The following is a 25645-nucleotide window of genomic DNA, read 5'->3' on the forward strand; positions in this document are numbered from 1 at the left end:
AGCTAAGCCAGCCAGTTTATGTAGGTAGTGTGGAAAGTGATATAGTTTGTGGAGTCCAAATACTAAATCAGCACATTATCAAGTTTTAAATTGGGTGTAAATCACACTCAACACGTTGGTGTCACAGAATTCCACAACATTAACCTGAAGCGGTTAACAAACGAGAACGTGCTCGACCCAAACGGCATCGAGTCCAGAAATCACAGTTAGGCCACCGAGTGAAGCAGCAAGTCTGCAGAGGTCTGTAAACCTGCTGGGATGGCACAGGTCAGGCAGGATCACTGCTGCTGACAGCTGACAGAGGCCAGACACAAGTGCACCCAAATGGGACAGAGAGTAAACTGCATTTCTGCACAGTAAAAACAAAACAACATGACCAACAGACGCCTGTGAAGAATATTTTGCAATAATTCCTAGATCTGGTGATACCGGTGTAATGTTGGGCAACGATAAGAAAATGAAATATGGCGATAGAATATGGGTAAAATGCGCATGCACAGTGCCTTTGTTTTTGTACGCACATGGCATTTTTCGGAGAACGAGAAGAGCGAAAGCAGATCGTTGAATGAAACAGATGAACCTGAACTGGTTTGTAAAAATGCTGCAGCTTCACTGGTGTGGAACTGGTTTAGCTTTCGTCCGTCAGATACACAACAAAGCACTATTTTTGGTAGCGCATGCTAGCGGGCCGTCGTTATTACCGTGTTGTTTGGAAAATACGGCACACTTAAAATCAATCCTTTGATTTTCCTGAAAGTCGACAGAGCCCCTTATAATCCCGTGCGCCTTATGTATGAACTCTGGTTGTGTTTACTGACCTCGAAACAATTTTATGTACACGGCGCTCGAAAATCTGTCAAATGTTTCAGTACGACTTTGCTAAGCTACGAAGCCGCACTGCTTGATGGATTGTCGGAGCATTACGGCTATTGTAGGCGGAGCCTCGCGGAGTGATACGTACTGTGCTTCAACATAATGTTACCGTATTGTGTGTGTATGACCTCTTTTTAAGTTTTGTGGATGTTATACATGGTTATGCTGAGGATGTGTCGGCCAGTTTCCACTGGAAATGCCTTTTGGTTAAACTGTCAGCGAGGAATTTGCACTGTTACATTTTATATAACTTTAATGCAAAAAACAGCTGCTTGTTTAAGTGAAAATACATTGTTGGGTTTTTTTCCACGAATAAAGTTGAGGAGTTGTAAAGTATTTTGTCTCGTGTCAATTATATCGTCAGTTATATCGTTATCGCAAATTTTCGAATTTATATCGTGATAAATATTTTTGGTCATATCGCCCTGCTCTAGATCTGTGTATATATGAGGAGACAGAGATATGGCAGAACAGTCTGTGCAACACGTCACTGTGTCTTCATCACAGTTTTTTAAAGTGGGAGTTTTAGTGCATCCAGGCAACACGGAAAGCAAAGCAGATCACTTTTTGGCCATTTGGGTGCATGGCTCCTATAAGGGTCTTTTACAAAATGCATTTAAGGTCTCGAGTAATAGCACATCTATCATATTTATTGTCAATCAGTGGCAATATGACAGCAAATGCAGGCGTAACTAGAAGGAAACTCAAAGTGCCGACACTGCCAAGGCCGATGCGTACTCAGCAGTTTTAGAGAAAGTAATCCAGATGCATCCAAATTTGATGGGCCCTTCCTGTCCACGTGCTGCACCACTTCACGATTAATAAAATTCTGAGTGGTAGTTTTCCAAAAACACACAAAACAGCACTAACTAAGCAGAAAAAGGACAACACCAGATATTGCTCACAGAATATGAAGCGGTTCAGTAACAAGTGGAAAAGATGCTTCTGTGAAAATTCAACTCCAGAGCAGTACAGCAGCAGAGCAAGATTCAAGGTTAACAATATACACAGTATACAGCGTACCGAAATGTGTTGTTTTTGAGTCCTTCGGTGAGTAAATTAAAGCTAGTCAAACTAAAGCTGAGACAATAGAGTAACAGAGTGATAAAATGGTCAGATTTAATACTGAAAAGAATATCATTCATTATATTTTTGGACTATCTAAAGTTGCAATCTTTTTGCTTTTATTACATTAGAAACAAAGTATCTTTAGGTTTCAGATTCTGAAACATTACACCAGTTTTCTGACATTCAGCAAAAATGAATGAGCCTATAGATGAACTGATAAAAAGGGAATAATCGTAGTATAAACTGGCTAAACCACATTACGGTGCTAATGTTAGCCACACTGAGCATTTTCTTCAACATTTAGGACATTAAGGGCTAGGGATACCGCTGTCTTCTTCCACACAAAATTGCTGGATGACCTGTAAACAATAGCTGCTGTAACAGCCGTTGACATGTCAGTGAGCTGAACTGAATCCTAGTTAATAATGTTACCCTCTTTCAAAACTTAAAACGTAGTTTCTTACTCGCAGTAGCTTTTTTCACAAGGAGCTCAGCTCCTTGTTGAAGACTCAATACTGCCCACTGGTGGCATGTGTGTGCACTGCGCTACATTAGGCAAGGCAAGGCAAATTTATTTGTATAGCACAATTCAACAACAAGGTGATTCAAAGTGCTTCACAGAGACATTAGAAACAAAAACAAATAAAAAGCATGATTTAAAATTGAATAAAACAAGCAAACAAACAAACTAACTAAACACACACATTTCACACCTGTTCGCGCGATCTGAACCCTTATCGTAAGGGGAGCTACCAGTCCTTCTGTGGACGAGCTACTTTCTATTTTAAATTCCCTGAATTTAAAATACTCTCTAGACCCAGTCTAGACCCAGCTGGGGAGCTACCCAGAGCTCTAAACCCACTTAACAAACAAACAAAACAAACAAACCAGTATATAAAATCAAAACAGATAAAATCAGAAATAGATAAGATCAGTAGTTAGTGTAAGTTTTGAAATTTAAGCTTAAAAGTGTGGATTTGGTGCTTTATTCAAATGCAGCTGAGAACAGGTGAGTCTTCAACCTGGATTTAAATAAACTGAGTGTTTCAGCTGATCTGAGGCTTTCTGGGAGTTTGTTCCAGATATAAGGAGCATAAAAGCTGAATGCAGCTTCTCCGTGTCTGGTTCTGACTCTGGGAACTGATAAAAGACCGGATCCAGATGACCTGAGGGATCTGGAAGGTTCATACTGGGTCAGGAGGTCATTGATGTATTTTGGTCCTAAACCATTCAGAGCTTTATAGGCCAGCATCAGAACTTTAAAGTCTATCCTCTGACGGACAGGCAGCCAGTGTAAAGACCTCAGAGCTGGACTGATGTGGTCCACTTTTTTGGTCTTAGTGAGGACTCGAGCAGCAGAGTTCTGAATGAGCTGTAGTTGTCTGACTGATTTTTTAGGTAGACCTGTAAAGATGCTGTTACAGTAATCAAGCCTACTAAAGATGAATGCATGGACTAGTTTTTCCAGGTCCTGTTGAGACATCAGATCTTTTATCCTTGATATATTCTTGAGGTGATAGTAAGCTGACTTTGTTATTGTCTTAATGTGTTTTTCTAAGTTTAGGTCTGCATCCATCACTACACCCAAATTTCTCGCCTGGTTTGTGGTTTTTAGGTGTATAGATTGAAGTTCTCTGGTGACCTGTAATCGTTTTTCTTTGGCGCCAAAGACTATTACTTCAGTTTTGTTTTTGTTTAGCTGGAGAAAATTGTGGCACAACCAGTCATTAATTTCCTCAATGCATTTACCAAGAGCCTGTACAGGGCCTCGGGCTCCTGGTGACATTGTGATATATATTTGTGTGTCATCTGCATAGCTGTGATAGTTTATTTTGTTGTTGTTTATAATCTGTGCCAGTGGGAGCATGTAGATGTTAAACAGAAGGGGTCCCAAGATGGAACCTTGGGGAACTCCACATGTGATACTTGTCTGCTCAGATGTGAAGTTACCTATTGATACAAAGTATTTCCTGTTTTCTACGTATGTTTTGAACCAGTTTAGTACAGTTCCTGAAAGACCTGCCCAGTTCTCCAGTCGTTTGAGTAATATGTTGTGGTCAACTGTATCAAATGCTGCACTGAGATCCAGTAAAACTAGGACTGACATTTTTCCACTGTCTGTATTCAGACATATGTCATTAAACACTTTGGTCAGAGCGGTTTCAGTGCTGTGGTTCTGTCTAAAACCTGACTGGAAGGCATCGTAGCAATTATTCTGTTTAAGAAGTAACTGAGCTGTTGAGAAACTGCTTTTTCAATGATCTTACTTAAAAATGGGAGATTTGAGATCGGCCTGTAGTTTTTCATTTGTGTCTTGTCAAGATTGTCCTTTTTCAGTATAGGTTTGATTACAGCAGTTTTTAGTGATTCTGGAAACACACCTGATAATAAAGAAAAGTTGGCGATCTGTAACAGGTCTGACTCTAAAGTCTTTGAGACCTTTTTGAAAAAACTTGTTGGCAGGACATCTAAACAGCAAGAGGAGGAGTTCAGTTGACCTAAGATGTCCTCCAGGTCTTTGCTGTTAATAGGGTCAAACTGTTTCATGGTGTTTAAACAGTTTTTTGGTGGACACAGTACATATCCTGGATCTGCTGTTGATGTACCAACTGCTTGTCTAATTTTTTGGATTTTTTCTGTGAAGAATTTGGCAAAGTCATTGCAGGCCATGGTCGAATGAAGTTCAGCTGCCACTGACACAGGAGGGTTTGTTAGCCTGTCAACTGTAGAAAATAAGACCCGAGCATTATGGCTGTTTTTAGTGATGATGTCAGAGAAGTAGGACCTCCTTGCATTCCTCAGTTGTAAATTATAATTGTGAAGTTTCTCTTTATAGATGTCATAATGAACCTGGAGGTTTGTTTTTCTCCATCTGCGCTCAGCTTTCCTACACTCTCTTTTTTCATTTTTCACCAGTGTGGAGTTTCTCCATGAAGACTTTTTCCTTCCAGAGATAACCTTCACCTTAATGGGAGCAATAGTGTCCATTACATTTAACATGTTAGCATTGAAGCTATTGACGAGCTCATTGACTGACCCTCTGGGCAGGTCAGGTGTTAATGGGAAGACCTGGTTAAAGATCTCACTACTGTGTTCAGTTATACACCGTTTTGTGATCACTGCTGTTGATATATTTGTGTGGGCTGAGATTTTACTTTCAAAGAAAACACAGTAATGATCAGATAAGCCCACATCAGACACAGTAATGTTTGAAATGCTCAGGCTCTTGGAGATCAGTAGGTCGAGAGTGTGTCCTCTATTATGTGTGGCCTCTGTTACATGCTGAGTCAGCCCAAAGTTGCCCAGAGTGTTACTCAGGTCTTTAGTCCCTTTGTCCTGAGGGTTGTCCACATGGATGTTAAAATCCCCAGCAATAATTACACAGTCAAAATCAACACAGATCACAGACAGCAGTTCACTGAGGTCATTAAAAAAGTCTGTGCAGTATTTGGGAGGCCTGTAAACATTAAGAAACACAACTTTGGATGGGGCCTTCAGCTGTAAAGCCACATATTCAAAAGACTGAAAACTTCCAGGAGATAGCTGCTTACATTGAAATGATTCATTAAATAAGACAGCGACCCCTCCTCCTCTCCTGCTCACCCTGGCCTCACTGATAAAACTGTAGTTAGGAGGGGTCGTCTCGATGAGAACAGCTCCACTGTTACTTTGGTCCAACCAAGTTTCAGTTAAAAACATAAAATCAAGGCTGTGCTCAGTGATTAAATCATTAATTAAAAATGTTTTCCCAGCTAAAGATCTAACGTTTAATAAAGCCAACTTAAGTGTTTTAGAGGCATTACATGTCTGTCGAAACATAAACAATCCTCAAAGGTTCAGAATCCAAGTCACTGCTAATTACTGGCAGTCCTCAGCATCATTCAGCTGTATCCATGGTGACAGTGGGGAGGAAAAACTCCCTCCTAACAAAAAGTAACCAAAAGTGCCTTACTCTAAAAGGACAGAAGAAGAAGTGGAAACTATGAGAAAAAGATACAAGGCTCTTACATCCTACAGCCACCCAATACAAATCATGCAGTGCAAACCACAGAGTCCAAGTCGTGGGGGCTTAAGAGCTGCCAACACTCGAGTGAGCGGCATTAGTAAACCTTCAGCTTCCACAGCTGCCAGCCTGAAGCTGACCAGGAGAACGCTGAACCACTCAGAGCTTCACTGCATCCACAGGACGATGAGCCTTAGTGAAACACTAGTTAACACTTAGTGAAACACAGAAGCTGCCAATAGGTTGCCAAGGAACGAGGAAATGCAAGCGAAATGTTCCTGCAGTTCAGTTAAGCTGACATGTATGGTGTGCATACTGTATGTACATCCATGCCTGTGTGTATGCATATACCGTATGCACAATATGTGATTGTTTGCATGCAGGTGTGTCTATATAACAGCTCGGCATGCAGCGCAATAAACATGCTTTTCGTCAGCTTTCATCCACATGGAAGACGGGAAACTCTCTGGCTGAGAAAGACAAATATCTGAGTCTTCAGTAGTGGGCTGCATAAGCAAAACATAATGTTTTACGCCTGTGTTTGCTTTAAGTTCAACACAATTCAACTCTGATTTTTGGTTTTAAACAATGAAAATCTGCAATGACTGTCGCTATCTAAAGCTAGCCCTAACAGCTAACAAAGAGCAGAAAACGGGAGTGCGTTCAGAAACAAGCAAGAAAGAGCGTGGGTGAGAAGGAAATGCACAGATGGATATATGAAGGAGAGAGGCACTGAGATACAAAGAGAAGGAGGGCGTCAGGTTAACCCAGCCTGCTGGGCGGGAGCTCTGCACACAGCCTTTTATTCAAGTTTATGGATGAAGCGAAGCTAAGCTAATGTCTTTGTCATGTCAAACAAAAGTAATGGATGGAGCTCACCCTCTGCTGTAGCCTTCCTCCATCAATTTCTCCACCCTTCCACCCGTTTCTGTGATCTGATCCCTACAACAGACCCTCCAGGGCTAGAAGCTCGGGCCCAGGCCTTTCTCGCTGCCTGGGAGCACCTTCCCACCATCAGAAACCCTCTCTGGTCTGTGTCACTAATGAAGTCTCTCTCAGTTGTTCTGTGGCAAGAAAGCAGATGGAACTCTGGGACGATATAAAACACGACAAAGAGAAAATAAAAGGGACCGATATCTGATCGGTGCACCCTTTCTACACCACCACCTCATCGTTGCATGTTTATGATACATTTCAGCTTTACCACAAACTGAGGTCAGCTGTTGGGAATTTATGGTGACATAATGTCCTGTCATAGACTCAGACTGAGATTAGCTAAAGAAGAAGCTCGCACTACCGTAAATTGAAAGCATAATCACTGTCAAACTGAGCTGATGTGAGACCAGTGAAATTAAATTAGACCTCAGTCTCACAGGCCTAGAGACCGGTCAGTGACCTGCTCTAGGACTGAGCAGCTCCCTCTGCAGCTGGATCCTTAGCTTCCTGTCTGACAGACGCCAAGTGGTCAGACTGGGCAGCATCACCTCATCCCCCATCACACTGAACACTGGTGCTCCACAGGGGTGTGTACTGAGCCCTCTCCTGTACTCACTCTACACCTACGACTGCACAGCCACTAACAGCTCCAACATCATTGTGAAGTTTGCGGACGACACTACAGTGGTGGGTCTTATCACCAACGGTGATGAGACGGCTTACAGGGAGGAGGTCAGCGCCCTGACCCACTGGTGTCAAGACAACCATCTCACCCTCAACGTCGCAAAGACAAAGGAGTTGATAGTGGACTTCCGGAGGTGCAGAGAAGTACACACCCCCATCACCATCAACGGCGCTGCTGTGGAGAGAGTGAGCAGCTTCCGGTTCCTTGGTGTACATCTGGCTGAGGATCTTACGTGGTCAGTACACACAAACAAAACAGTGAAGAAGGCCCAGCAGCGCCTCTTCTTTCTCAGGAGACTGAAAAGATTCGGCATGAGCCCCCGCATCCTCAGGACCTTCTATCACTGTGCCATTGAGAGCATCCTCACTGGATGCATCACCACCTGGTATGGCAACAGCACCGCCTACAACTGCAAAGCTCTCCAGCGAGTAGTGCGGTGCTCTGAACGGATAATTGGAGGTGAGCTTCCCTCCCTCCAAGACATCTACAGGAAGCGGTGCCTGAGGAAAGCGGGGAGGATCATCAAGGACTCCAGTCACCCCAGCCATAAACTGTTCAGACTGCTTCCATCAGGAAGGAGGTTCTGCAGCATCCGGTCCCGTACCAGCAGACTGAGAGACAGCTTCTTCCATCAGGCCATCAGACTGCTGAACACGTCATAGACACCTCAGCTTCACTACTGGAACTTCAACATTATGCACTCCATACTGTATATAAATGCCACTTGTTTTGCACATATTCAACTCTGTATATTTTATATATTTTATTATTATTATTTTTTTTTTTTTTTTTTTACTATTTAATTTGTAAAAATGTATATACACACACACACACACACACACACACACACACACAGGAAAATATTTAGTATACACATCCAGAAATGCATACACTATTATATATTGTACATATATTTATTAGTTTCAGGTTGGCCATTCTTGTATTTTGCTCGTTTGTGTTGTTGTGTTTGCACATCTCTGTTGCTTGTGGGGCTCGCACACAAGAATTTCACTCGCATGTGCTGTGCCAGTGTGCCTGCACATGTGATGTGACAATAAAAGTGATTTGATTTGATTTGATTGCTTGTAATCAGCGGTCACTAAAGACAAATGGCTGATGATTGGTCAGCATCCATTTATTTGGATCCGAAAAAAAAAAAACCCAAACAGAAAAATCAAACTTGGTGTGCAAAAAAGTAAATTGTGCAAGTTCCTCCAGCACAATCAGTGCGAGTCCGAAAAATATTTTTAACAAGCAAAGTAACTGTACAGACTCTGTATGTCTGCTGTATAAAGACCTGAAGACACAACTTTTACTTTGAAGATCTTGGCATCTTCTCTGCAACTGCGAGTGAACAAAGTAATCACAACAGGATTCAGTCAGTGACAACCAGCAACCACTTTCCAACTAGTTAGGGCAAAAAATGTCTCCCTGAAGTCCCCGACTGGTCTTTAGCATCACAGATGGACGGCCTGGCTGCACTTCCTCCCACGGTACAACAATGAAGCCAAAATTTCCCATTTGTGGGAGTTGCTGTGTTGCACTTTTGCAGCCAGAGTCTGCGGGACTTGAGTGGGGACGTCACAGTCCCGCCCACACACCCGTTGGTCGTGTGACCCCAGTCCCATCTGGGTTTATGGCATGTACTGCAGGCAGACACCAGGGGGCGATAGAGACTTTTTGCAGCGCTGTTAGGCTGTCTATGTTTTCTACAGTCATTGGTGTTTAGGTTTGTTTGTCTGAGGCCTTGGGTGAACAGCTTCATTTTCTCTTTGAATAATTAGTGTCCACTGACCAAAACACGTCCAAGTGGTACACAGAGTATAAGTCAGTCTCTCTGGAGCAAACTACACAGTAGGTTTAAAATTTATTTATTTATTTATTTGTTTTAAATTGGAGTAGCACCTGTAGGGCGCGGGCTACCAAAAATGGTAGGCTAGTTAGCATGAGGTTTTTTTTCTTTATTTATTTTTTAAATATAAAACCAGCCTGAAATGGGAACTGCTAAGCTAAGCAGTTGTGCTATTCTGAACATCTTGGGGGCATTAATGGTAAAGTTCACCCCTGAGAATGATCATTTCTGGAGAAGTGGTGCAGGAAGCTTGTGGTGCCAGTTTCTTTATAGCACATCATGACGGCCAACAGTTTTCCAGCTAAAGCAGTGCCGTGAAACAGCCATCAGGGCAACAGCACAATCCACAATGTAAGCCAGTGACAAAAAAGCCAGATGAGGAAAGTGTTTGTCCGTCAGGATTAGGGCTGAACGATATATCGCATTTGCGATAATATCGCGACATGATCAAGTGCAATTTTCTAACCGCAAAGGCTGCGATTATACTCTGGACATGTCCAAATTCATGGGCTGCATCCTCCTGAGGCCGCATTTGTAGACCGATTACGTCACAGCGACGCGCCGAAGGCTGTCCAAATTACTACCATATCCCAGAATTCATAGCGCGGCCCAGCCAAACTCCAGTTTCCAACAATGGCGGCCGCTACTAAGTTTTAAAATTACTCATACTAATCTTTCTGGGTCACAAAATAAACTTTTAACATATTTTCAGGCGAGAAAGTAGTTGTGTAAACATCAAATATCTGCTCGGTTTATCAAGATATCCCATATTTGCAAAAGTGCTTCGACGTTTTCAGAGGCGTCTGCTACCCACCAGCTCGACAGCTAGCCGGGAGCTCGAGGGTTACTGATGCGGCCGAGAACGGCACAACTCCCGGCACATCATTTTCAGATCACCGCGGAGTTTCGCTGCTCGGGTTAAACGTAATATATAAGTCACTTAGACAACCTAAAAATGTTATTGTTGGGCTTTTTTCAGTGTTTTGTTTGTTCGTGAGTAAATCGGTTTGGCTGAGATTAAAGTTATTAGATTAGATAAAATAAAACTTTATTAATCCCCCGGGTGGGTTCCTCCTTGGTTTTCACACAGCTGACTAAACGTCAAACAGAAAACTTATTAAACAGAAGTATGAGACAGTCGAGAATTTACACCAGTGTCTGGTTATATTTTAGATAGCAAGAAGCAGACGGCCGAGTTTATTAAACTCCACCGAGACAGCGGTGACGCTAATCAGAACTAGACCGTCCAATTTCACGCCTTTAAATTTTAAAGGCGTGTTTGTGTGTGCGTTTATACAATTGCTATTATGTTTGCACTTTATGTGTAATGTTACTGACTGCAGAGATCAGTAAGATGTGTGTATTTTTTATTTATTAGTTTTATTTATTTAATATTATTTTTTAATTGAATGACTGTCTAGTAGTTCACAGATGTCGAAAAACTGAGTGTGGTAAAGCCACTGATTTTGTTTATGTATATTTCTGCAATCTGCACATTGTACTGACTTTCATTTTAATGTTTACACCAGGGTTCCTTGTCAGCACTTTATGCTCAGATGTTTGTAAGCTAAAAATAAACTATTGTGTATGTTCAAATATACTGTTGTGATTGAAGAAGTTAAATAAAAATGTCAGTCATCAATTCATGCATCACCTCATGTCATCATAACAGAGGTCTGTCTTCCAGGAAAGAACAGTTTAAAATTAATGTAATATAGTATTGGCCATACTATATGATGTATTGCTTGTCTTTGTTTAATAATACAGAAGACAAAGACCTTAAAAAATAATCGCATATCGCATCGCAATCGCAATATTGGGGCAAAAAATCGCAATTAGATTATTTTCCATAATCGTTCAGCCCTAGTCAGGATCTGAATAAGTTCTCCGTCTGTGATCATTAAGTCCAGTTTTCCACTTGCGCTGCTTCTCAGCTTGGCCTCAGGGCACAACAAGTCTCCATTATGGGTCTCTATAGGGTCCAGCCAAAGATTCAGTCAAATAAAGTCGATACTGTGTGACGAGGTTGAGTAATGACAAAGGTTTCATAAAGGTGGTCAGCTGGGAACTGACAAAAATGACAATTTGAGTTTTGCAGTTTGGGAAAACATCGAAGTGCGAGTTGTAATGGTACAAGCCACACCCCTCACATCCCGATTTTTTAAACAAGTCCTTCTTTGCATATCGGGAAACAAAGCTGTTCACACAGAACGGCTGATGGATTAGTCGCACACTGTTTTCCACCTGCAGTGGCTATCTCTGCGGTTAGTTGGGAGGTGAACTGTATCTACTGATCATGGCACAGTCACCTGTTAGTAATGATTAAGTTGAGCATTGGAGGAATGTGGCCTTGTGCTGTCCTTGGGCTTACAGGGAGTTCATAAGGTGGCATAATGTGTGAGGGGCAACTGTGTGCTAACCTTTTATCAGCTTAACTCTGGAGTTAAGTTCTTATCGACTGTGAGACATATCCCTAACCGCAAAACCCACAGCAACAAAATTCAAGGCTTTTAGAGTCTTGGCAGTGGGACACAAAGAAAGGTTTGCATGTCACCATCTCATTATGGAGGACGTCTGGGGAGGTCAATCCTGGTTCTTAGTATTCAGATAGGAGTGATTTAAATAAACATTTCATTCATGTTAATCGCCAAACATGAATGATGTGGAGACGGCTGAGTAAAGAAACGTCTATTATAAGGACTGCAGTGGATCGGCCGAGTAATGGAATTACTTTAGCCCTTTTGAGACATTTGGACATTGGCTGGCTTCTGTAATCAGACACCATTCTGTCATCGGGACGTAGGTCACCTTCAATCTAAAACACTGGCAGCCGATGGCAGCTATTAGTAATCAAGGAAATATGTCAGGTAATAATGACTGAATGGACAAAGAATGGTTAGGATGTCAGAGCATGGAGCTGAAGCACTGGAAAGGATGAAAGATGCAGTGACCCAATATCAGGTGTGGGGGAAATACATAAATAATCGATACAGCATAGCGATATTTAATTATCATTTGTAGAAACAAAAAACATATACACATACCTGAAGTGAGAGAGACTTTTGCATCATCTATTTTAATGTAAAAAGTTTATTACTCAGCATAAATATGAAACATCGAAACCGAATAAATAAAAAGTATTCCAATTGGAATCCTGACCTTGACCTCAATGAAAAGCTCCAGTGTGATATGGACATGGCTGTTCCATCGAAACAGAAGATGGGGTAAGGTCTGAAACCAGGTAAAAAGTCTGAACGCGATCAGAAGACAAAGACGAAGCACGTAAAGCTTCTGAGGCCCGTTCTTGGAATCTGCAACAGGCAGGAAAGACCTCCCCTCTTCAAACACCATGATCCTCTCCTCAACATGTTCTGATGTTAGCCTAGCACAGACCACCTGACTCCTGATGAGTAAGAGCACAGGCTGCGAGATACGCAACAAAAGGCCTCATGAGAGAAACATGAGCGTGACGCTGTGTTTTCTCTACAACCTGTCCATTTAGTACCACTTTCAACTCAGTTTACCATTCAGGCCCCAGTGAAACCAGTTCAGAGGTAACTAAGCCCAACACTGGGAGGCATATGAGCCAAATATGATTCGACAAGGCCCAGAACTCCAGGGTCAGGCCACGGCAAGGAACACGGGAGAGGAGGCCTGGTTGCTCCCTCAGCCGTCAACGTTCTCCAGTTTGTGCAACAAATCCTAATGAGGCCTCTCTCTGTGGGGGAACCGAGGTCCTGTCTGTGGGGATTTGTCTGATGAGCTACGCAACCAAGGAAAGATGTAGTGAAGAAACATCTCTCTCTTACATGCACACTCACAAAATGAAAGACTGATGAGGTGAGGTAAGAGAAATGACTTTGTGCAGGCCAAAGAATGGCAACAGATTAAGAATGGGTCCAGTAAAAGAATGAAAATACTCACAAACAACATATGTGGTTTAACGTCATCAGGAAAACACGAGATGACTCAGTACCCCCTGTAAGGTATTAATTGAATTCTATTCTCTTCATACAGCACCAAATCACAACAACAGTCGCCTCAAGGCGCTTTATATTGCAAGGTAAAGACCCAACAATCGGATGACTCTGTATAAGCAAGCGCTTAGGGACAGTGGGAAGGAAAAACTCCCTTTTAACAGGAAGAAACCTCCAGCAGAACCAGGCTCAGGGCGAGGCGGGGCCATCTGCCACGACCGGTTAGACAAGAATGTGTAACCTGCGAAAGATTTTTTGAAAGAGTTTTGATAAACTCAAATAAAAAGTGTCTGTTTAAAGTCCCAGTGAGGGATCCACCTGATTCTGATTTAGAAAGCTGGACCGGGTATCAGTGCCAACCTGCTCATTTCAGTTTGTGTTTACTGAGCATCAGTAGCACCAGACTAGCTGCTAGCTGCAAAGCTAACAGCAGAAGCTCAGAGGTTGGAATTTCTCACCTGCAGCTTTTCAAACAGCTTCTCGCTTAACTGCAAACTTAAACAAACAGGGATGACCCAGTCCAGCTTTTTCCATTTCTGATCCAATACAGTGTCTGTAGGTATCGGGCAGTGCGGATCTCACACCAGTTTCAGATTAATTATCCCTGACTGTGGGGAAGTGACTGGGAATCATTCCTTCATGTGTAAAGACACAATAACTGTTGGTATTTATTAGTGATACGATACATTAAACAGGCCCAGGATAAACAAAGAGAAAAAATAAATGCTGCTTTTATTTGCACTGGTCTTGTTTTGCTTCCAAGTAAGGGGCTGCAGTAGCTTCTTTCTTCCTCCTCTCACAGCCTGAAATACATGTTTATCGTGGTCCTCCTGACATTTAACACCTTGTTAAGGAGATGGACAGTAAAGTCGTTGTTGAATGCACTTTGTTCCACTTTATTTCATATTCATGAGGTTTTGGTAAAACCTGACTTTGCCTTATAAATAAAAGAATGATTCCCGGTGTGCGTTCCTAATTCTGGGAACACTGGCCTTGTATCAGAAAATAAAATGCCAACCTGGCCTTTCTGGTTCAAATCATCACATTTTTACAATATTTTGTGTTTGAGGGTTTTTTTTAATGCATCTGTCCCAAATTACAGCTGCTGATTCATAACGATGATGAGCAATGTTCTTTCTAATGTTTCATGTGTCTGAGCGAACACACAAACTCCCTGAGCGTCCCTTGGACCACTGTGAGCAACATCAGACGTGTGCACTGTGGTCACGCCAGCATTGAATCCATCCAAGTTACATGTTTATTAAAATAATCAAATCACAGCATTTATGTTAGACGACTTTTAATTAACTGATTTAGCCCACTTACAATGAAAATCAAACAAAATCTTGTCCATGACCTGTAGCATGTTAACACTATTGGAAGGAAAAATAACTTCAACTCCAATTTTGAAAACACAACTTCATTTTTTTTATAAAAGCTCTGACTTGTATTCTGAGTCTGAGTCTGTGATCTGGGAGAGAGTCTGTAACTCTGTCTGCAAAATACAGCATATAATGACCAATGCTGGGCAGTTAATTATATAGTTACTTCTTCAAAAAAGTAACTATATAATTAAAATAAAGTAACGAGTTTTGCAAACAACAAAGTTTTTTGCAGCTGTTTACCTAAAAATGCAGCCACGGTGTTTTTTAAATAAACATTTCAAACTATTTACAGAACAATCAGCTGTTCTGCATCAAATCTGATGCCACACAGATTATTTGTGTCACTCCAAAAATAATTTCTGTCCACTATGAGATGAAGGAGAACAACAGCCTGATACCTGCAGGCCTGACAGCAGCAGATGTATCACTGCTGTAACACCTGTGACATTCAGCAGTCGCCTCATTGTTCTCACTACACTACACACTAACTACACAATATTTGTGCTAAACGTAGAAAATCTCTCACACCTCAAAACACGCCATCACAACTTCCCCCTCCCTAAACAACTAAATGCCATGTTGCCTTTATCATTTTTTGATTGGTCCACATGGTACATTTTTCCACCAATAGGAAAGGCTGGGGGGGGTTTGGTGTTGTTTTTGCTCACAGGCGGAGAGTGCTTTTCTTATAAAACGCCGTTTTTACCGTTTCTTCCCGCAATAAATATAAACAACGACAGTATTCAGGAAGAAAACCAAACATTGCAGATATTTTTATCATAACTCTGGTTTTACGTGGCCGATCAACACAATTTACAAACTGGTATAAAGTCCACACTTTGTCCGTCAGTTGTTCCGTCTGTCCTGCTCACATCTCCAATGGTTGTGCACGTTGTCATTAACGTGGCTTCACTCCACATCAGCCGCTTTGCTCGCTAAAACACCGGTGTCGGCACATAAGGACGCTGTCATAGCCTGTCAACGACATTGATTAGCTGCATATATACGAATGTGAATCGCATATTGGCTGGACTGTGGGATAAGGTGGCATCGTTCTAATCCCACACAATCCCAGCAGCCAGTCACTCACTGACTAACACTGCAAAACAGAATTGTTAAAGTTTTAATTTTAAATTCAATTCAGGTTAGATTTTTTTTGTGCACAAAGCAGATTTTCTGTGCGCAGAGACGTGCCAGCAGTGCGCAATTGCGCACGCGCGCAGCTTAGAGGGAACATTGATGATAAGACTCAGGCTTTTATCTACAGGGTGGGCCATTTATATGGATACACCGTAATAAAATGGGAATGGTTGTAGGGGTGGGCGATATAAAGAATATACGATAGAAGCGATATAAATTTGGCCAACGATAGAGATTTTGACTATACTGCTCTATCGCGATAGCGCATGTTAGTGATGGGCAGATGAAGCCTCATGAAGCACTGAAGCTTTTCATCCAATTGGTTCACCCCAACGCGAAGCTTCTTGAAGCTTCATTTGCTCTAGCAGGACACCTACTGGACGTAAAAATATTAGTTGGCATGAATTTGAAGAGTGTGGCATTTTGCACACAGCCTGTAAATGTCAACAACAAAAGGAGTGTGTAAAACATCTATATTGTAGTGATGGCAGTATACTGTGTATAGTTATGCTGGCAGTATGGAAAATGATTATTTGCGGCAAAGTTCGAACCGCTTCCTGAACCAGTCACGTGGTACAGCCGGGCAGCGAGGCTTCGGACATCATCATTTTCAGCTCCTCCCATAAATGAAGCAAGCCTCAATACGCGCTTCGCGGAAACGCCCTCTCCATTACTCGACACACGCTTCGAAGCCTCGATACAGAACGTCACATCACTAGCGCATGTTGATGATGTCATCAAGCTGCGCCTGTTTTGGTCGAAAGCATCGCAGCGGCTAAAACCATTATCATCTGCAAAATATGCCGACAGTCATAGCAAAGAGATGAAGCACTGTTGAAATATGGGGAAAGCCAAAAACTGCGCTTCCTCCACTTCCCTAACAATGTTGAATTAATGTTGTAACTTAATGTTGAATTCTCTGGCAGCTGCTCTGTTCCCATGTTGTTGCAGTATATTAATGACTAACCTCGTATTGTGGATGAATAATCTCAGTTGTTCTCCTGACTGAGGTTTGGCCCGTGTACAGCATCCTGCTATGCGATTGCATTTGTCCCTGACCACCAGAATCCCTCACGTTAACTTTTATCAAGTGGAAAAAAAAGTTGACGTTCATCCTCCAGCTTCACTGTGCTAATGTTATGCTAACATAGCTGTGTTGCTAGCAATCACGTAGCACATCATTATATACCAGGTAGTCCAACTTCAGTAACCCTGCAAACGCCACTGCTGTTTAGTTTTCTGTCTTTATTTATGTCGGAAGTGACAGCAGAGCTGTACGTTTGAATTAGTTTCAGAAATCTCTCAGTCAGAACATGGTATGAAATGTTTAGGTGGAAACTAGCGAGCTAACTTCTTGCTAACTTCTAACTCTGTTAAATTTAATAACTTCTGTTTTCATGGATGCCTGGATGTTAAACTTAATTGTTACACAAGATAAAGCAGCAACGCTGATTATTTAATTAAAGATTAAAGAATTTAGACCGTTTTTAACTCTCAGTGTTCGTTTGACTTTGGGACCTGAAGGGGACGGAGTTTTGGACCCAGATTACTCCGCGAAGCTCCTCCCTACGGCAGCCGTAATGCTCTGACAATCCATCAAACAGTGCCGCTTACAAAGCTGTACTAAAACATTTTTAACAGATTTCTGCCCAAATTGGTTCGAGGTCAGTAAGCACGACCAGAATTCATACATAAGGCCCACTCTCGATTTTTGAGAATATTAAAGGATTTTAAGTGTGGAAAATACGTTATACAGAAGAAAAGAATATATCGTGATATATATCGTTACCGCACATGCTTCAAATTATATCGCGATATGAATTTTAGGCCATATCGCCCAGCCCTAAATGGTTGGTGACATTAAAGTCCTGTTTGTGGCACATTAGTAATATGTGAGGGGGCAAACTCCTCAAGATGGGTGGTGACCATGGTGGCCATTTAGAAGTCGGCCATCTTGGATACAACTTTTGTTTTTCAATAGGAAGAGGGCCATGTGACACATCAAACTTATTGGTAATGTCACAAGAACAACAATGGTGTGCTTGGTTTCAACGTAACTTTATCCTTGTTGAGATGCTGCAGTAGCTGGAGTTTGTAAGGGTGCCATTTGTGAGTAGCTAATATCCGCCGAAGGGATGTTGAACTAATGCCACTCTCCAGTGACATGCGGCGAGTGCTACGCTGTGGGCTCTTGCTGAATGAAGCTAGGACAGCCACTGATGTTTCTTCATTACTGACAGTTTTCTTGCGTCCACATTTTGGCAAATCCAACACTGAACCAGTTTCACCAAACTTAGCAAGCAGTTTGCTAACTGTAGCATGGGAGATGGGTGGTCTCGTAGGGTGTCTTGCATTGAAATCTGCTGCAATGACCCGGTTACTGCGTTCACCAGATATCAACACAATTTCGCTCCTCACATGTTAACCTCTTCGACATGTCAATGGCTGTGAACAAAGAGAAACTTGTAAATAACTCGTGACAGAATAAATTTACGTTGAAACCAAGCACACCATTGTTTTTCTTGTGACATTACCAATAAGTTTGATGTGTCACATGGCCCTCTTCCTATTGAAAAACAAAAGTTGTATCCAAGATGGCCGAATTCTAAATGGCCACCATGGTCACCGCCCATCTGGAGGAGTTTGCCCCCTCACATATACTAATGTGCCACAAACAGGACTTTAATATCACCAACCATTCCCATGTTATTACGGGGTATCCATATAAATGGCCGACCTTGCATAATGAGACACTCAGATTTCAACGTGCAAAAACAAAAAAGTTCTAAACTGGATAAAACTTAAAAAAAAAAAAAAACAAAAAAAACACTAAAACATCTTAAAAATATTTGACATAAAAGCTAAAATTATGACAACAATCTCTGGACCATGTCAGAGAACCTCTCTGAGTTATCACCACTTGAAAACACTAGAATTTTGTTCTATGTGGATGAGTGAATACTAATGTTTCTGTTTTTGCACTACACTTTTTGTGAGCACAAATTTCATGTTACAAAGAATCCAACATGCTTTATTTCACAGGATTGTTAAATATAAGTACACAACATTGAGAAATGACCACAAGCTGTCTTTTGAAAAAAAAAATTCTTTTATTAATGTGTGCTCAAATATGGGGCTTTTTTTCCTCTATATTTTAACTGGCCAATTATCAGACATTTTTAATGCATCTGTCCCAAATCCCAGATCCTAATCCATGATGATAGTAAGAACGGCCAGTGAGAACCTCAGGCTTTTATCTTTAATGGGCTTTGAGCTAGTCATGTTCAAACATGGCCTCAGATTTCACCAGTTTAAACGTGATATACATCTTGGAAGAGAACTCTCTCTTCTCTGCCAGCTAACTGCTTAAAACGACATGACGAAGAGCTGAAAGAGCTCAGGGAAAAGTGACCCATTTTCAAGAAGATACTTTTGTTCTTGAACAAATGTTGTAATCTTTTCTCTGTATGTAATATTGTAGGGTCTACCTTACCTTATTGTGATTTGGCGCTGTATAAATAAAACTTTATTGAATTATTTAGAGGTACTTGCCCATGTGAGCCCATGTGACTATGGAGTAGTGCTACAATATACTGTACAAATGTCCATGTGGGGTTGATATTCCTGAAAACTCAACACAGACCTTACTGACGAATGTGAGCAGGATGGAAAAGGCTGATGCTCAAAGACATTCCCATGTGATCTGTGTATGGGGAGGGGGCTCACTCCACGTGAACCACATGACTTCATCCGTCTTGTCGGTGCCCCTTCCTGTTTGTAGCAAACCTCAGTTTAAAAAGAAGAAGACAGACTGCCGTCCACTGCAGTGATGCACTCTGTCCACTGCAGTCAGACTTTTTTTCCTGCACTTAAACGGGTCAAATAAAGTAGTGGCGCAAATGTGCAGCACCTGTTCCTGTCGCCATCCGTCAGTATGTCAAATATAAAAACAGTGACAGCTGTGCTGCTGGCAGTGATACGGCGATGCTCTGGGCTGATGCACAAGACTGAGACAAGACTCTTTTCTCTTTTTGAAGAGCGCTTCTTTCCACACAGGGCTTTCTCCGGGTCAAATAGCTTAAAGCTGAGTGCAGTGGCCAGAGCCTGTAATATTTCACATATGCTTTTCGAGGCGCACTAGGCGCTATCGATCGCTTTAATCTAAAGCCCGGGAACGAGAAAGAAAAGGGACCATCAGGCAGCCTGCTTTCAATTACGAGCTCCATAAAGACACGCAGACAGGAGCTGATGTGATGGATGGTGGGAGAGGCAGTGATAGCATCTGCTGAGGCGCGAGTAACCCTAACAGGAAAAAGAAAACTTTCATTCACTGCTGCTAAATGAATATTAACTAACTTCTAAAAGTGGGCTGTCATTCACTCAAGCATTAAAATACACGTTATCAAATGAGCAGAAACAACAGGAAACTGCGCAGACTTTAACCTTAACTTCATGTGGACCAATAGAATTACAAAGGCCCGTTCTGAGGCAGGAAAAACGGCGCTATGTTACAGCTGTAGCAATGTGCCATCTTATCCAGCCCAGCCAACCAGAGAGGGGGAAGAAATAGACCTACACCAATCCTTCTGGATTTCCACTTTTTTATGATGTGCAAATTAAAATATCCCGTACAAGTAGATTCCAACCCTAACCCGAGTCATTCATGTCCTGAGGAGATGAAAGCGGATGGTTAGGCAGCTGCAGCCTGCACGCTGAATTACTGAATAACAAAGAATGCGTGAGCGAGCATGGAGGAAGCGGGCAGATCATTGCAGCAGCAGCCATCAGACGGGTGCTGTTTAAAGAAAAAGTCATTTATCCAGACAGTACGAGACAAAACAAAATCACCCGATCAGACGCCACACAGACGTTTTCCTACAGCACTCTCCATCTTCTGCGTCTCAAGACAAACGACACAAGGTGACGAACCCTTTGAAAACACGGACGTCGCAACAGCTTTCATCATTCACTGCTTTTGGCATCTCCATTAAAAGCTCGGGCACGTCCGTCCTCGGTTTAACCAGAGGACAGAATTTAAACAGAACAGATGCAGTCTGTTTAAATTTCATGCCGACATCTCATGTCTTGTGAAATCCAATTTTACTGCAGCAGACATTATAAGATCGATGTAAACGATAAATCGTTTGCAGGTTTCAGATTTCGTAAAATTGTGTTGACATAAAAATTCAAAGGTAATAAAGTATTACAGCGTGTCAGCATTAGCGTGTACGAAGGTGACTTTAGTGTTTAACCTAAGAAGAATTTGTAGCTGAACCTTTACAGCACTATAATGTGTGCATCGTACACACTCACAGGCCATTTTGTTAGGTACACCTGTTCACATGCAAGATGTGGCTGCTTAGCACCAAGCAGACCAAACCAACCTCCTGAACACAGTTTAGATATTTCACTGTTGTTAGAGACCAAAACAGCGTGAATATTGGACCAACGATGTAATGCCTACTAACATGACACAGAATCAAGGGTGTCAAACATAAGGCCCAGGGACCAAAGACAATGCCGCCCACTGGATGGCTTTGGGAAACGTGAAAGCGTGCATCAGAGGTTAAACAATTAAATGACAGAAACGTTCCCGTTTCCAGTAATGCAGAACTTTGCAGTGGGGGGTGTTGGAGGTTATTTTTTGGGTGGGTGGGGTTTAGAATGGGTCCACAGTTTAAGTATTTAAGGCTTTGTTGCTGGTTTTCCAGGAACGTCCTCAAATATAGTTCATGCTGCCCCTGTGTAGCCAAAACAAAGCCCACTAGTGAATCGTGCAGAACCGTCCGTCTGATCTTTGGCTTGGATTTCATCCTCAGTGAAAGCAAAATACTGATCTGAGATAAATCCAGATCCATGTCTTTGACAGCCAAGATAGCAGAAGGCTTTTCCTCCTGAGAAACAGAACAACCACTCTGTCTGTTGGACATCTTCAGTGGATCAAACCAGCCTGCCTGTCAGCACCAGGACACACAAATCCACACTGTGCAGTAATCTGAAGTCTCTACAAGGCCAGATGAGAGATCAGGCGCGCTGGTGCCACATGGTTCCTTGAGATCCACTAGCGTCTCCATCATTCAGCTCAACATCAAAGAAGCCAGCGCCTTGCTTTTGAATTATTGGCAGCAAGTGTGCAGTCATGCCTTCGGTGGCATCCGGCTCCCAGCCCGATTAACCCCTGTGCCACGCCAAGGAGGAAAAGCAGAGGATACGGCCCACAGCAAGGCAAGATAAATTACAATGCCAACAACTGCACATCAGCAACGACGCTAAAGGTCACGCGTTTGTCATCAGCACATTTGACGGCTCAATCAGCTGCAGCTTCAGTCCAAGGCAAGTAAAAGGCAAGGCCGAGCAGGTTTAACCTCGGCCACATTATCTGTATAATGTCATGATACAGAGATGAACCCACCTCCAACCACCTGTCTTCCCTTATCCATCTCGTATCCATGTTTCCCTCTACACAGACATGCACAGGGTTAGCTATAGCGGTGGCCGTCCGTGCACGCCGTCCTTTTTCTGCTTATAACATTCGGGGGTCGTGTTGTGCTGAAGCCTGTTCCTGCTGCCACAGGCTGACAGGACAGCCAGTTTACACAAATGTAATTTAGCAGCTGATTAAAATGTGTCTCATTTCAGGGGTTTTTGTCCAAGATCAGATTATCGGAGCGTCCCTCTACATCAGTCCTAGTTTCTCGTGCGGCCCTTGGGGAAATGAATTGCCCACGCCTGCTCTAAAGGAAATAAAGCAGTTTACAAGGAACACAAAGGCTTCAGTGCTCTTTGTAAAGACAGTCTTCTTACTTGGGATTACATTTTTTCCCCCCCATCTATGGATTAATGCAGCTCTACCATTTATTCTTTCGCCTGTTTGTGCATTACCTCTCTTTCCCATTTCTCCCCTTAACTAAATGCCTGGAAAAATTCCAGCACATCATCAGCAGACGGACAAAAGATAATTCAGTCCAGCCTGTGAGATGACACATGGGATTCATTCTGAGGCAATGAAGATGAACGCCGGCGTTGTGTGCAGAAGGTAAGGGCAGTGAACAGAGAAAAGGAAAACAAAGGAACACTGATAACATTACATATGCTGACGCAGAACACGGCTATTCTGTTAACTGATACTGGCAAAAGACAAAAGAGGAAGTAGTCTATTGATTGCCACATAAAGATCAAGACCACACGAGACAACAGAGGCAAATGTTTCCAACATGGACAAAAAATAATATGCTGATACGGTGACACAAAGATAGCACAAAGACATAAAGGTTGGCACAGAAAAGCTACGGGGAAAAAGTGAGATAGCGAGCAGCTGTTACAGCCAGCTGTCCTGACCAGTTGCTCTTAAGGGTGGGAGGCCAGGATGGAGGGATTCAGAGACATTAAGGAAAGACGGGGGGATATAAGAAGCAGACGGAGATGCTGATGGCTGACAGGGAAGGAGGAAAGTGGAAAACGCTCAGAAAGAAAGGATAAGAGTGTTCACCTAGAAGCAAGATTTTGGAGCAGGAAAAACTTGGAAAACTCTTCTGTGACTTTTTAAATGGCAAAAAGAAGAGAAAGCTGTAAAATCCAACAGAATTGATCCATAAGCTCCGCCCACTTCAAATTCAGATATCTTCTGTAAGCGTCACAGAAACACAACAAACACAAAACCAAAGAAAGTGTTGTTTACAGCCTTCAATCTCAGCAGGACATCACACACAAACCTTACAGAGGAATAACAAGCTGAAGAGTGACCCCTAGTGGCATTTTCTCCACCGTGCAAGACGACAATTCAAATACAGGCAAGTTAGTCACGTGATGTGTGAATCCTTAAAATTAGAGCCCGTGTGTGTGTTCTTTGAATATTAGACTGTTCAGTGGTATGTGTAGGTACTTACTGTAACCTCTCAGGATGAGCACTCTGTGTGTTTCCTTTGCTTTCCTGATCACAAAGAGACGAGCTCACCTAACGGAGAGAAACAATGACAACCTGATTAAAAGAAGAGTACAGAGCATCCACAACTCTTTACTTCAAAGAAACCACATTCCCGTAGAGTAACTTTGCACGACTCACAGTTCAAATAAGTTATTGTAGATTAATAATAATCTACAAGCTGGGCCTCGGTAATAGCCAATTAGTTCATCCACTGTCTGCAAAAATGCTGCAAAACTGACTGAACAGGGCTGTAAAGAGCAAATGGGCCAAAGCATCCTGCAAAGGCAAGCCAAGCGTTTCTCAAGGCAAACATGCATTATACAAGGCTGCAACTGCTAAACTCTTAATGCATTACTTAAACCCACTGAATCACATATGACTGCTGTGTTGGTGCACAAACATCACAAAATAAATGAAATATTCCACTTGTCTGATCTGAGATAACAAGAGTCCACATCACTAGTGTCCATTTTCAAAGACAGCTCTCATAACCTTCATACTAGCTGTGCACATGACTGCCAATCCAATTATCCACCAGCGAGGACATTTGTCATAATGTTGGCTGACATGAGCTCTTTCAGTGGGTGGAACAGTGGTTAACACGGCTGCCTCACAGCAAGAAGGTCCTGGAGATCTGGCTTCCTGCCACAGTCCAAAGATTCATCCTCAGCCTATGACAGCTGGGATATCATCCAGACCCCGGCCACCCTGAATCGGATAAGAGGATGGATGAACTCTTTTACTTTTTGTGCCCTCGTCAGACAATCCGTGCAGACGTCGGCATACCTGCTGATTTTTCCTTCGATTGTTCCTGTCTGTGGATGTGGACTGTGCCACGGGCAATGGAATTCAAGCAGACTTCACAGGAGTTTAACAGGAGTGACTATTCAGCCATTGTTCCTGTGTAACCAGGGCTTTGAGCTTCTCTCTGACCCGTCTACCCCCATGTTACACTGTCAGCTGCTGTCTCTGTACGCCTATTTAGATCGAGCAATGGTTCCTAACCGAACACAAAAGATCTTTGACTCACTTCCCTCTTGTGTTTGTAAAAAGTATTTGGCTCAAGAGCTCTTGGTCACGTTCATATGACGTTGAGAAGCTATAAAACAAGGATTAGCTCACTAATGCTCGTACGAAAAACACTTTCACTGCAAACTGTTGATAGAGAGCTGGCCAACCAGTGCATTTACACACACGGCATTGAAAACCTGCTTTCATAAATAAAAAAGGGGAAAGGGGGGATAGCTTATCATCTCAAATATTTCTGTTTTCTGCCACTAAGCCTAGACGAACGAGGACTTACTGGGTAAGCCGCACATTAAAACTCAACGTACACATCATATTTATCTACATAACACTGACACACTGTCATTGTTATGTAGATGCTCTTTCCTACTTGAAATTAACATTCATGACAGGCTCATCTCAAAATTCAGGCATTTTCAAAGCCCCATAGCTATGTGCCAGGTTGGTTTAGAAAGGTGAGGGGGAGCTTTTCAAGGTGGCACAAAATGTACTGTTTTCATTCAGGTTCAAGGAGTTTATACATTTCTTCCTTTTAAATGAGTGTATTTGATTAATTGATAAATTAGCCACAATCTCTGAGACTTTACAAACTTAATCTTTAAGTTGTACATTTTCTCATTAATATTTCCCTATTTTTCATATTTGCAGCATTATACAGATAAAGGAAAATAACAAGCTGAGGTAGACAGTAACATGGATTTCACTCAAAAGTCTACTTATTACTAGAGATGGCACGATACCACTTTTTTATGTCCAATACCGATATCATAAATTTG

At 42.2% G+C, this 25645-nt stretch overlaps 1 protein-coding gene across 3 annotated transcripts in view; it reads right to left on the reverse strand.

The window, feature by feature from the left end:
• disp1 (dispatched homolog 1 (Drosophila)) overlaps window positions 1-25645 on the reverse strand; it is a 120254-nt gene that overhangs the window by 90805 nt on the left and 3804 nt on the right. For all 3 annotated transcript variants that reach the window (XM_085373177.1, XM_085373173.1, XM_085373174.1), the window contains exon 2: window positions 23806-23873. The gene's annotated coding sequence lies outside the window, so the exon portion shown is untranslated. The remainder of the gene's footprint in view (window positions 1-23805; window positions 23874-25645) is intronic.

This window comes from Diplotaxodon limnothrissa, linkage group LG15 (genome assembly GCF_057381915.1).
Source record: "Diplotaxodon limnothrissa isolate DT_005_m linkage group LG15, D_limnothrissa_male_GT1.1, whole genome shotgun sequence".
NCBI lineage: Eukaryota > Metazoa > Chordata > Actinopteri > Cichliformes > Cichlidae > Diplotaxodon > Diplotaxodon limnothrissa.